Raw genomic sequence first — 12,055 nt, forward strand, 5'->3', positions numbered from 1 at the left:
AATTAAAATGATCTTTAGCGGGGAAGATGGTGAATAGCAGTTTTAATCTTTCGTGGAATGTAAACAGTTTGCGCTGCAGGACCACAGATGTACACGCCTAGGCTCTGTTGCAATAATTGGAAGGTATACCCTACAAGAGACGGGCACAGATGATGATAGTAGCTTGATAAAATTGCGTGATTATCAGTGTTTTTGTCTTCCAGTTAACAGAACAAGTAATTCTTGCGGTCTTTTTAACTTATGTTAGCAAAGATGTACTAGTGGAAGCATAATGTGACAATGTTTAGTTTATATTCAAGGTATGACTATATATATTGTTGATATGTACATCTTCAAAGTTTGGACATTGATGATATAGATGATATGCCAGAGTGTTTATTTACCAATGCCAGTGTCTTGGTTGGTGATATTAATGAAAGACATGAAGTTCTGGGTAATGAAGGACTCAGCAGTATTGATGGCAGGGGGTAGTTACACTTCTTGGGGGAGTTTAATGATGTTAAGACATTGGATAATGATGAGCCTAGCCATATACATGGACGAAGATTGAATTATGATATACTCCAATGCTGGTGGAATGAGGGCGCGTCCCGAGATAGTTGGGATTTGTTCAGCGATAACTTTGCATTACGAGTCATTGTACATGTCAGTGAAATACAGAAAATCATTTGAACGTAACAGATATTGCTTGTTGGATGACAAAAAGGAGGAATGATCGCTACTGTACAGGATTGGTATATAGGTTATGAACCAAGAGACGTAGAAAGCTTTTTTGACGATTCATTACATATTACTGATTCTGTGCTGATGACCAAAAATTGTAGGTATAAAGAAGAAATTAACAATAATGCTGATTGAAACATGAGTTTGAATAATTGTGAAGCTACATGTGGAATAATTGTGGACTTAAAAAAAAGGGGGTATATGATAGAGCATATAAAGAAGTTTTACTTGAACTTATCTTCGGTGTTTCCGGGAAGTTCCTGAAATGGATTGACGATTATTTAAGTAACAGAAAGGGTAGAGAGCAAGTTCGTAGGATGACTGATAATGGTGTGATTAGAAATGTTCTTGCACAGTACAATAACTTTGCATCAAGGTTGTGGCATCCTTGTAAAGTTCAAGGGATTCAAAATGAGGGGCAATGTATGTTTGTTTTCTTTGCACTGTACATATCTTCACAAAAGCTATGATGTTCGTAAATATTTCTTTCAAATCCCACTGGGGGATGAAGATGAGGAGGGGGATAGTATACTACCCCGTCATTTTGATGTAGATATGTAAATTTCAATTTCAAAATGGGAATATTAGAGGAATGCCATACTCCAACGCCTCTCTTCATTCCTGTACTTTGTGATTCTCTTAGGCTTCCATGACCCATCTGACTTGCCATATACATCTGCTCATAAAATCACTGTGAGGTGAACCTCTTATAAAAATTGCAAATGTAATGAGGTGAAACTACCTTCACATATAAACAACGCCTAACCTTACTAACAGGAAATTTAAAGAACAAATGAATTTCCTCCCAGGTCACTAAAACATCGAAAATATACTTAGTTATTACACAATGCATATAACAATAATAGTCTCTGCTAAATACAAAAACAATAAACACACAGGTCAATTTCCTTGCATAACTAAATGAAACATTTATATTAAATACAATATTTCCAAAAGTTCACAAATAGTTCACATTCACGGTGTTCGCAAGTAACTCAATGCATGGTATCTTCCTTGACTTAAATCACAACATACTCAGGTCAATGTGGTCAAACCTTACTATGTCAGTCAGTTTAACAGTTCAGACACTTTCACCCTGATTGCCTGTCCATAAACCTCTCTACACATCAACCCTTAACGCCAGCACCACTTTGTTACACTCCAAGTCCTGCTCCAACACTAACACCACAACATGTTAATCCCCCTCACCAGATTAGTATGGAACCCACCCTGATTATATAGTCAGATCAACCCTCCTCGTAACCGCGTGGTTCTCCAGCTTAGCACAAATATGCGGACAATATGACTACAGCTTGGAGTATTCTATGCCGCTCTGCAGAACCCGTTAGATCTCACCTGTGACATTTCCTCACCCTAGGGAATTCCTAGGTCTCAACGCAGCCGTCCATGACATAACGTAACGGGCCAGAACCTGCTGTACGATTCTTGGTACTCTTGCGTACAACGTCGGCCAACGTCCCTCAGACGACATTGAGTCAACACTGAACTCTTGCAAAAAATCCACAATATCCTCACTGTCGGGAATTCCCCATATCATCATACCAATCTATGACTCTCTATGCACCATATAAATTCTTGTCCCACAACTCAGCCACAAGCCTGTATAGATAAGGGCCAAATTTCCACCACGTGATAGTGAACTGGAGTTGTTATAATCGCCTACCAAGCGACCTTCACGAAAGGTTCTACGCCAACATGCCCGGCAGACATGCTAAGCTCAAGAAGACAATTTCCCTTATTACACAAGATATAACTGTTTCAGCCTCATCATCTGCTGTATCTTTATCGTTGATAACAATGTGTTCAAGACACCAGAAATATTCTAAACTCTTATGCAGTAAGTGGATTTTCACAATTCAGTGTTTGATTTTTGAACTATGGAATGCACTGGCACAGCGTAATATGGCTTAGAATGTACTCCGATGTGGACTGAAAATTTCTTTTTAAAAACTATGCTTTCAAATTATGTAGAGCTTAAACCAAAAAGTTCTGTAGAAAATATGGAAGATTCCCGTAGTATTTCTGCTGTAAAATATTCTTTTTAAAAAAAGAATACGACAAATCCAACACATTGTCTTAAGCTATCAGTAACATCATTATTTTATTTGGTTGCTAAGTATCATATTGCAAGAAAAAAATTTTTCATAACAGAATCATTGTCGCTTTCGGTTGTTTTCATGCATTCATCACCAAATTTTATCTCAAGAACTTTCCAGAGAGGGAACCAAGCAAATCGTACTTCCTGAGTTCCATTAAGTTCGAACTACTCTTATTAACGAATACTTCAAGTCTTACATTAAAAATTATAAACTTTGGATTTCAATTAAATGCTTCAGTCCTCTCAGCAGCGAAAACAATTATATTTAGACATAATTGTGGTGCACGTTTAAGGCTGTAGCGATGATCAAAATCCAAGTTCTCTGCGTCTCATTTCATAGAAAGCTCGGCAGAGTCTACATACAAACTATTATTTATAGAGAATGTGATTGTTTCTGTGCACATTCTAAAAAAGATATATCTGTAGCTGACGAAGATATCTGATCACCAATGGTCCAGTTTAGATCTACGTGTTGAATCACCTCGTAGATATTATATACATATATTTTTCTTAAGCTATTAAACAGTCATCTATATCATTCCCTGAATGAAGGGATGCTGTGGTTAAGCAGGGTCAAATGGAAGAGTAAGATACTGAGTGCGCTAAGAGGTGAACTTACAAACTCTGGAAATGATATGGTATTGTGTGTGTGTGTATATATATATATATATATATATATATATATATATATATATATATATATATATATATATATATATATATATATATGTAGCAAGGTAGCGCAAGGAAACAGACAAGGAAAGGCCCAACCCACCCACATACACATGCATATACATAAACGCTTACACACGCACATGCACATACATATACATTTCAACGTATACATACATATACGTACACAGACATATACATATATTCTCATGTACATATCCATACTTGCTGCCTTCATCAATTCTCGTCGCCACCTCGCCACACACGAAATAGTCCCCCCCGCCCCTCCTCCAGCTAGGTAGCGCCAGGAACAGACAAAAAGGCCACATTCGTTCACACTCAGTCTCTAGCTATCATGTGCAATGCACCGAAACCACATCTCCCTTTCCACATCCAGGCCACACAGCCCTTACCATGGTTTACCCCAGACGCTTCACATGCCCTGGTTCAATCCATTGACAGCACGTCGACCCCGGAATACCACATCGTTCCAATTCACTCTATTCCTTGCACGCCTTTCACCCTCCTGTATGTTCAGGCCCCGATCGCTCAAAATCTTTTTCACTCCATCCTTCCACCTCCAGTTTGGTCTCCCGCTTCTCTTTCTTCCATCCAACTCTAACACATATATCATCTTTGTCAATCTTTCCTCACTCATTCTCACCATGTGTCCAAACCATTTCAACACACCCTCTTCTGCTCTCTTAACCACACTCTTTTTATTACCACATCCCTCTTACCCTTTCATTACTTACTCGATCAAACCACCGCACACCACATATTGTCCGAAAGCATTTCATTTCCAACACATCCACCCTCCTCCGCACAACCCTACCTGTAGCCCATGCCTCGTAACCATATAACATTGTTGGAACCACTATTCCATCAAACATACCCATTTTTCCTCTCCGAGATAACGTTCTCACCTTCCACACATTATTCAACTCTCCCAGAACCTTCGCCCCCTCCCCCACCCTGTGACTCACTTCCGCTTCCATGGTTCCATCCGCTGCTAAGTCCTCTTCCAGATATCTAAAACACTCCACTTCTTCCATTCTTTCTCTATTCAAACTTACCTCCCAATTAACTTGTCCCTCAACCCTACTGAACCTAATAACCTCGCTTTTACTCACATTTACTCTCAACTTTCTTCTTTCACACACTTTACCAAAGTCACCAACTTCTGCAGTTTCTCCCCCGAATTAGCCACCACACTATATCATCAGCGATCAACAACTGACTTACTTCCCAAGCCCTCTCATCCAGAACAGACTGCATACTTGCCCCTCTCTCCAAAACTCTTGAATCACCTCCCTAACCACCCCATCCATGAACAAATTAAACAACCATGGAGACATCACGCACCCCTGCCGCAAACTGACATTCACTGGGAACCAATCACTCTCCTCTCTTCCTACTCGTACACATGCCTTACATCCTTGGTAAAAACTTTATATATATAGGGGATAGGGGAGAAAGAATACTTCCCACATATTCCCTGTGTGTCGTAGAAGGCGACTAAAAGGGAAGGGAGCGGGGGTCTGGAAATCCTCCCCTCTTTTTTTTTTTTTTTTTATTTTCCAAAAGGAACAGAGAAAGGGGCCAGGTGAGGATATTCCCTCAAAGGCTCAGTCCTCTGTTCTTAACGCTACCTCGCTATCGCGGGAAATGGCGAATAGTATGAAAGAAAATATATATATATATATATATATATATATATATATATATATATATATATATATATATATATATATATATATATATATAGGGGATAGGGGAGAAAGAATACTTCCCACGTATTCCCTGCGTGTCGTAGAAGGCGACTAAAAGGAAAGGGAGCAGGGGGCTGGAAATCCTCCCCTCTCAGCTTTTTTTTTTTTTTATTTTCAAAAGAAGGAACAGAGAAGGGGGCCAGGTAAGGATGTTCCCTCAAAGGTCCAGTCCTCTGTTCTTGACGCTACCTTGCTAACGCGGCAAATGGCGAATAGTATGAAAGAAATATATATATATATATATATATATATATATATATATATATATATATATATATATATATATATATATATATATATATATATTCATGTGAGAAACTGCAGAAGCTGGTGACTGAGTTTGGTAAAGTGTGTGAAAGAAGAAAGTTAAGAGTAAATGTGAATAAGAGCAAGGTTATTAGGTACAATAGGGTTGAGGGTCAAGTCAATTGGGAGGTGAGTTTGAATGGAGAAAAACTGGAGGAAGTGAAGTGTTTTAGATATCTGGGAGTGGATCTGGCAGCGGATGGAACCATGGAAGCGGAAGTGGATCATAGGGGTGGGGAGGGGGCGAAAATTCTGGGAGCCTTGAAGAATGTGTGGAAGTCGAGAACATTATCTCGGAAAGCAAAAATGGGTATGTTTGAAGGAATAGTGGTTCCAACAATGTTGTATGGTTGCGAGGCGTGGGCTATGGATAGAGTTGTGCGCAGGAGGATGGATGTGCTGGAAATGAGATGTTTGAGGACAATGTGTGGTGTGAGGTGGTTTGATCGAGTAAGTAACGTAAGGGTAAGAGAGATGTGTGGAAATAAAAAGAGCGTGGTTGAGAGAGCAGAAGAGGGTGTTTTGAAATGGTTTGGTCACATGGAGAGAATGAGTGAGGAAAGATTGACCAAGAGGATATATGTGTCGGAGGTGGAGGGAACGAGGAGAAGAGGGAGACCAAATTGGAGGTGGAAAGATGGAGTGAAAAAGATTTTGTGTGATCGGGGCCTGAACATGCAGGAGGGTGAAAGGAGGGCAAGGAATAGAGTGAATTGGATCGATGTGGTATACCGGGGTTGACGTGCTGTCAGTGGATTGAATCAAGGCATGTGAAGCGTCTGGGGTAAACCATGGAAAGCTGTGTAGGTATGTATATTTGCGTGTGTGGACGTATGTATATACATGTGTATGGGGGTGGGTTGGGCCATTTTTTTCGTCTGTTTCCTTGCGCTACCTCGCAAACGCGGGAGACAGCAACAAAGCAAAAAAAAAAAAAAAATATATATATATATATATATATATATATATATATATATATATATATATATATATATATATATTCTTTTTTTTTTTTTCATACTATTTGCCATTTCCCGCGTTAGCGAGGTAGCGTTAAGAACAGAGAACTGGGCTTTAGAGGGAAATATCCCTCACCTGACCCCTTATCTGTTCCTTCTTTTGGAAAATTAAAAAAAAAAGAGGGTGAGGATTTCCAGCCACCCGCTCCCTCCCCTTTTAGTCGCCTTCTACGACACGCAGGGAATACGTGGAAAGTATTCTTTCTCCCCTATCCCCAGGGATAATATATATATATATATATATATATATATATATATATATATATATATATATATATATATATATATATATATATATATATATATATATACATATATATATATATATATATATATATATATATATATATATATTTATGTATTTTTGTATTTATTTATTTTGCTTTGTCGCTGTCTCCCGCGTTTGCGAGGTAGCGCAAGGAAACAGACGAAAGAAATGGCCCAACCCACCCCCATACAAATGTATATACACGCACGTCCACACACGCAAATATACATACCTACACATCTCAATGTACACATATATATATACACACACAGACACATACATATATACCCATGCACACAATTCAGACTGTCTGCCTTTATTCATTTCCATCGCCGCCTCGCCACACATGGAATACCATCCCCCTCCCCCCTCATGTGTGCGAGGTAGCGCTAGGAAAAGACAACAAAGGTCTCATTCGTTCACACTCAGTCTCTAGCTGTCATGCAATAATGCTCGAAACCACAGCTCCCTTTCCACATCCAGGCCCCACACAACTTTTCATGGTTTACCCCAGACGCTTCACATGCCCTGATTCAATCCACTGACAGCACGTCAACCCCGGTATACCACATCGATCCAATTCACGCTATTCCTTGCCCGCCTTTCACCCTCCTGCATGTTCAGGCCCCGATCACACAAAATCTTTTTCACTCCATCTTTCCACCTCCAATTTGGTCTCCCACTTCTCCTCGTTCCCTCCACCTCCGACACATATATCCTCTTGGTCAATCTTTCCTCACTCATTCTCTCCATGTGCCCAAGCCATTTCAAAACACCCTCTTCTGCTCTCTCAACCACGCTCTTTTTATTTCCACACATCTCTCTTACCCTTACATTACTTACTCGATCAAACCACCTCACACCACACATTGTCCTCATACATCTCATTTCCAGCACATCCACCCTCCTGCGCACAACTCTATCCATATCCCACGCCTCGCATCCATACAACATTGTTGGAACCCCTATTCCTTCAAACATACCCATTATATATCATATATATATATATATATATATATATATATATATATATATATATATATATATATATATATATATATATATATATATATATATATATATATATATTTTTTTTTTTTTTTTTTGCTTTGTCGCTGTCTCCCGCGTTTCCGAGGTAGCGCAAGGAAACAGACGAAAGAAATGGCCCAACCCACCCCCATGCACATGTATATACATACGTCCACACACGCAAAATATACATACCTACACAGCTTTCCATGGTTTACCCCAGACGCTTCACATGCCCTGATTCAATCCACTGACAGCACGTCAACCCCGGTATATCGCATCGATCCAATTCACTCTATTCCTTGCCCTCCTTTCACCCTCCTGCATGTTCAGGCCCCGATCACACAAAATCTTTTTCACTCCATCTTTCCACCTCCAATTTGGTCTCCCACTTCTCCTTGTTCCCCCCACCGACACATATCCTCTTGGTCAACCTTTCCTCACTCATTCTCTCCATGTGCCCGAAACCATTTCAAAACACCCTCTTCTGCTCTCTCAACCACGCTCTTTTTATTTCCACACATCTCTCTTACCCTTACGTTACTTACTCGATCGAACCACCTCACACCACACATTGTCCTCGGACATCTCATTTCCAGCACATCCATCCTCCTGCGCACAACTCTATCCATAGCCCACGCCTCGCAACCATACAACATTGTTGGAACCACTATTCCTTCAAACATACCCATTTTTGCTTTCCGAGATAATGTTCTCGACTTCCACACATTCTTCAAGGCTCCCAGAATTTTCGCCCCCTCCCCCACCCTGTGATCCACTTCCGCTTCCATGTTTCCATCCGCTGCCAGATCCACTCCCAGATATTTAAAACACTTTACTTCCTCCAGTTTTTCTCCATTCAAACTTGCCTCCCAATTGACTTGACCCCCAACCCTACTGTACCTAATAACCTTGCTCTTATTCACATTTACTCTTAAATTTCTTCTTTCACACACTTTACCAAACTCAGTCACCAGCTTCTGCATTTTCTCACATGAATCAGCCACCAGCGCTGTATCATCAGCGAACAACAACTGACTCACTTCCCAAGCTCTCTCATCCCCAACAGACTTCATACTTGCCCCTCTTTCCAAAACTCTTGCTTTCACCTCCCTAACAACCCCATCCATACACAAATTAAACAACCATGGAAACATCACACACCCCTGCCGCAAACCTACATTCACTGAGAACCAATCACTTTCCTCTCTTCCTACACGTACACATGCCTTACATCCTCGATAAAAACTTTTCACTGCTTCTAACAACTTGCCTCCCACACCATATATTCTTAATACCTTCCACAGAGCATCTCTATCAACTCTATGATATACCTTCTCCAGATCCATAAATGTTACATACAAATCCATTTGCTTTTCTAAGTATTTCTCACATACATTCTTCAAAGCAAACACCTGATCCACACATCCTCTACCACTTCTGAAACCACACTGCTCTTCCCCAATCTGATGCTCTGTACATGCCTTCACCCTCTCAATCAATACCCTCCCATATAATTTCCCAGGAATACTCAACAAACTTATACCTCTGTAATTTGAGCACTCACTCTTATCCCCTTTGCCTCTGTACAATGGCACTATGCACGCATTCCGCCAATCCTCAGGCATCTCACCATGAGTCATACATACATTAAATAACCTTACCAACCAGTCAATAATACAGTCACCCCTTTTTTAATAAATTCCACTGCAATACCATCCAAACCTGCTGCCTTGAATGCAAAGGTGAGTAATGTGGCAGTTGAGGGAATAATTGGTATACATGGGGTGTTCAGTGTTGTAAATAGAAATGGTGAGGAGCTTGTAGATTTATGTGCTGAAAAAGGTCTGGTGATTGGGAATATCTGGTTTAAAAAGCGAGATATACATAAGTATACGTATGTAAGTAGGAGAGATGGCCAGAGAGCGTTATTAGATTACGTGTTAATTGACAGGCGAGCGAAAGAGAGACTTTTGGATGTTAATGTGCTGAGAGGTGCAACTGGAGGGATGTCCGATCATTATCTTGTGGAGGCTAAGGTGAAGATTTGTATGGGTTTTCAGAAAAGAAGAGTGGATGTTGGGGTGAAGAGGGTGGTGAGAGTAAGTGAGCTTGGGAAGGAGACTTGTGTGAGGAAGTACCAGGAGAAACTGAGTACAGAATGGAAAAAGGTGAGAACAATGGAAGAAAGGGGAGTGGGGGAGGAATGGGATGTATTTAGGGAATCAGTGATGGATTGCGCAAAAGATGCTTGTGGCATGAGAAGAGTGGGAGGTGGGTTGATTAGAAAGGGTAGTGAGTGGTGGGATGAAGAAGTAAGATTATTAGTGAAAGAGAAGAGAGAGGCATTTGGACGATTTTGCAGGGAAAAAATGCAATTGAGTGGGAGATGTATAAAAGAAAGAGACAGGAGGTCAAGAGAAAGGTGCAAGAGGTGAAAAAGAGGGCAAATGAGAGTTGGAGAGAGAGAGTATCATTAAATTTTAGGGAGAATAAAAAGATGTTCTGGAAGGAGGTAAATAAAGTGAGTAAGACAAGGGAGCAAATGGGAACTTCAGTGAAGGGCGCAAATGGGGAGGTGATAACAAGTAGTGGTGATGTGAGAAGGAGATGGAGTGAGTATTTTGAAGGTTTGTTGAATGTGTTTGATGATAGAGTGGCAGATATAGGGTGTTTTGGTCGAGGTGGTGTGCAAAGTGAGAGGGTTAGGGAAAATGATTTGGTAAACAGAGAAGAGGTAGTAAAAGCTTTGCGGAAGATATATATATATATATATATATATATATATATATATATATATATATATATATATATATATATATATATATATATATTTTTTTTTTTTTTTTTTTTTTTTTTTTTTTTCCAAAAGAAGGAACAGAGAAGGGGGCCTGGTGAGGATATTCCCTAAAAGGCCCAGTCCTCTGTTCTTAACGCTACCTCGCTAATGCGGGAAATGGCGAATAGTATGAAAGAAAGAAAAAGAAAAATATATATATATATATATATATATATATATATATATATATATATATATATATATATATATTATCCCTGGGGATAGGGGAGAAAGAATACTTCCCACGTATTCCCTGCGTGTCGTAGAAGGCGACTAAAAGGGGAGGGAGCGGGGGGCTGGAAATCCTCCCCTCTCGTTTTTTTTTTTAATTTTCCAAAAGAAGGAACAGAGAATTGGGCCAGGTGAGGGTATTCCCTCAAGGCCCAGTCCTCTGTTCTTAACGCTACCTCGCTAATGCGGGAAATGGCGAATAGTTTGAAAGAAAAAGAAAAGAATATATATATATATATATATATATATATATATATATATATATATATATATATATATATATATATATATATATATATATTTTGGAAAACATCACAATTTTACGCGTGATCAAGTATATTCTTGAGTCCACGGGGAAAATGAAACGCGATAAGTTCCCAGGTGCACTTTTGCGTAATAATCACATCATCAGGGGAGACACAAGAGAGAAGAACTATTACAATCAGCTGATATACAACGAAGTGTCGTAACTAGGACGCCATTTGGTAAACATGCGATTGTCTTGGACAATCTTGTGTCTCCTCTGATGGAATTATTACACGAAAGTGCACTTGTGAACTTATCGTGTTTCATTTTCCCCGTGGACTCATAGGAATATATTATATATATACACATAGAACATACAAACCTCCAACAGCCAGGATCGAAACCGGGACCCCTGTGCAACAGGCGGGAGCGCTACCGCTAGGCTATGATCACCCCTATGGAGAAATGACTATTCGAATACGATGTACTCGAATACCCTTCGTCTCACGTTGTTGAGCAACGGGGTCTACACCGTTATGTTCTATGAAGGTGCGCGTTCATATGCCCCTTGTTCGTATTCATATACCTCCGCGTTGTACACTTAGGTTCGGTAAAATGCTACCCGCTGGCTGTGTGAGCCTGATGGGAAAAGATCGGTGTAGACCCCGTTGCTCACCAACGTTAGACGAAGGGTATTCGAGTACATATTTTTCGAATAGTCATTTCCCTACAAGGGTGATCATAGCCTAGCGGTAGCGCTCACGCTTGTTGCACAGGGGTCCTGCGTTCGATCCTGGCTGTTGGAGGTTTGTATGTTGTATGAGGGTGCGC

Source organism: Panulirus ornatus, chromosome 10 (assembly GCF_036320965.1).
Source record: "Panulirus ornatus isolate Po-2019 chromosome 10, ASM3632096v1, whole genome shotgun sequence".
NCBI lineage: Eukaryota > Metazoa > Arthropoda > Malacostraca > Decapoda > Palinuridae > Panulirus > Panulirus ornatus.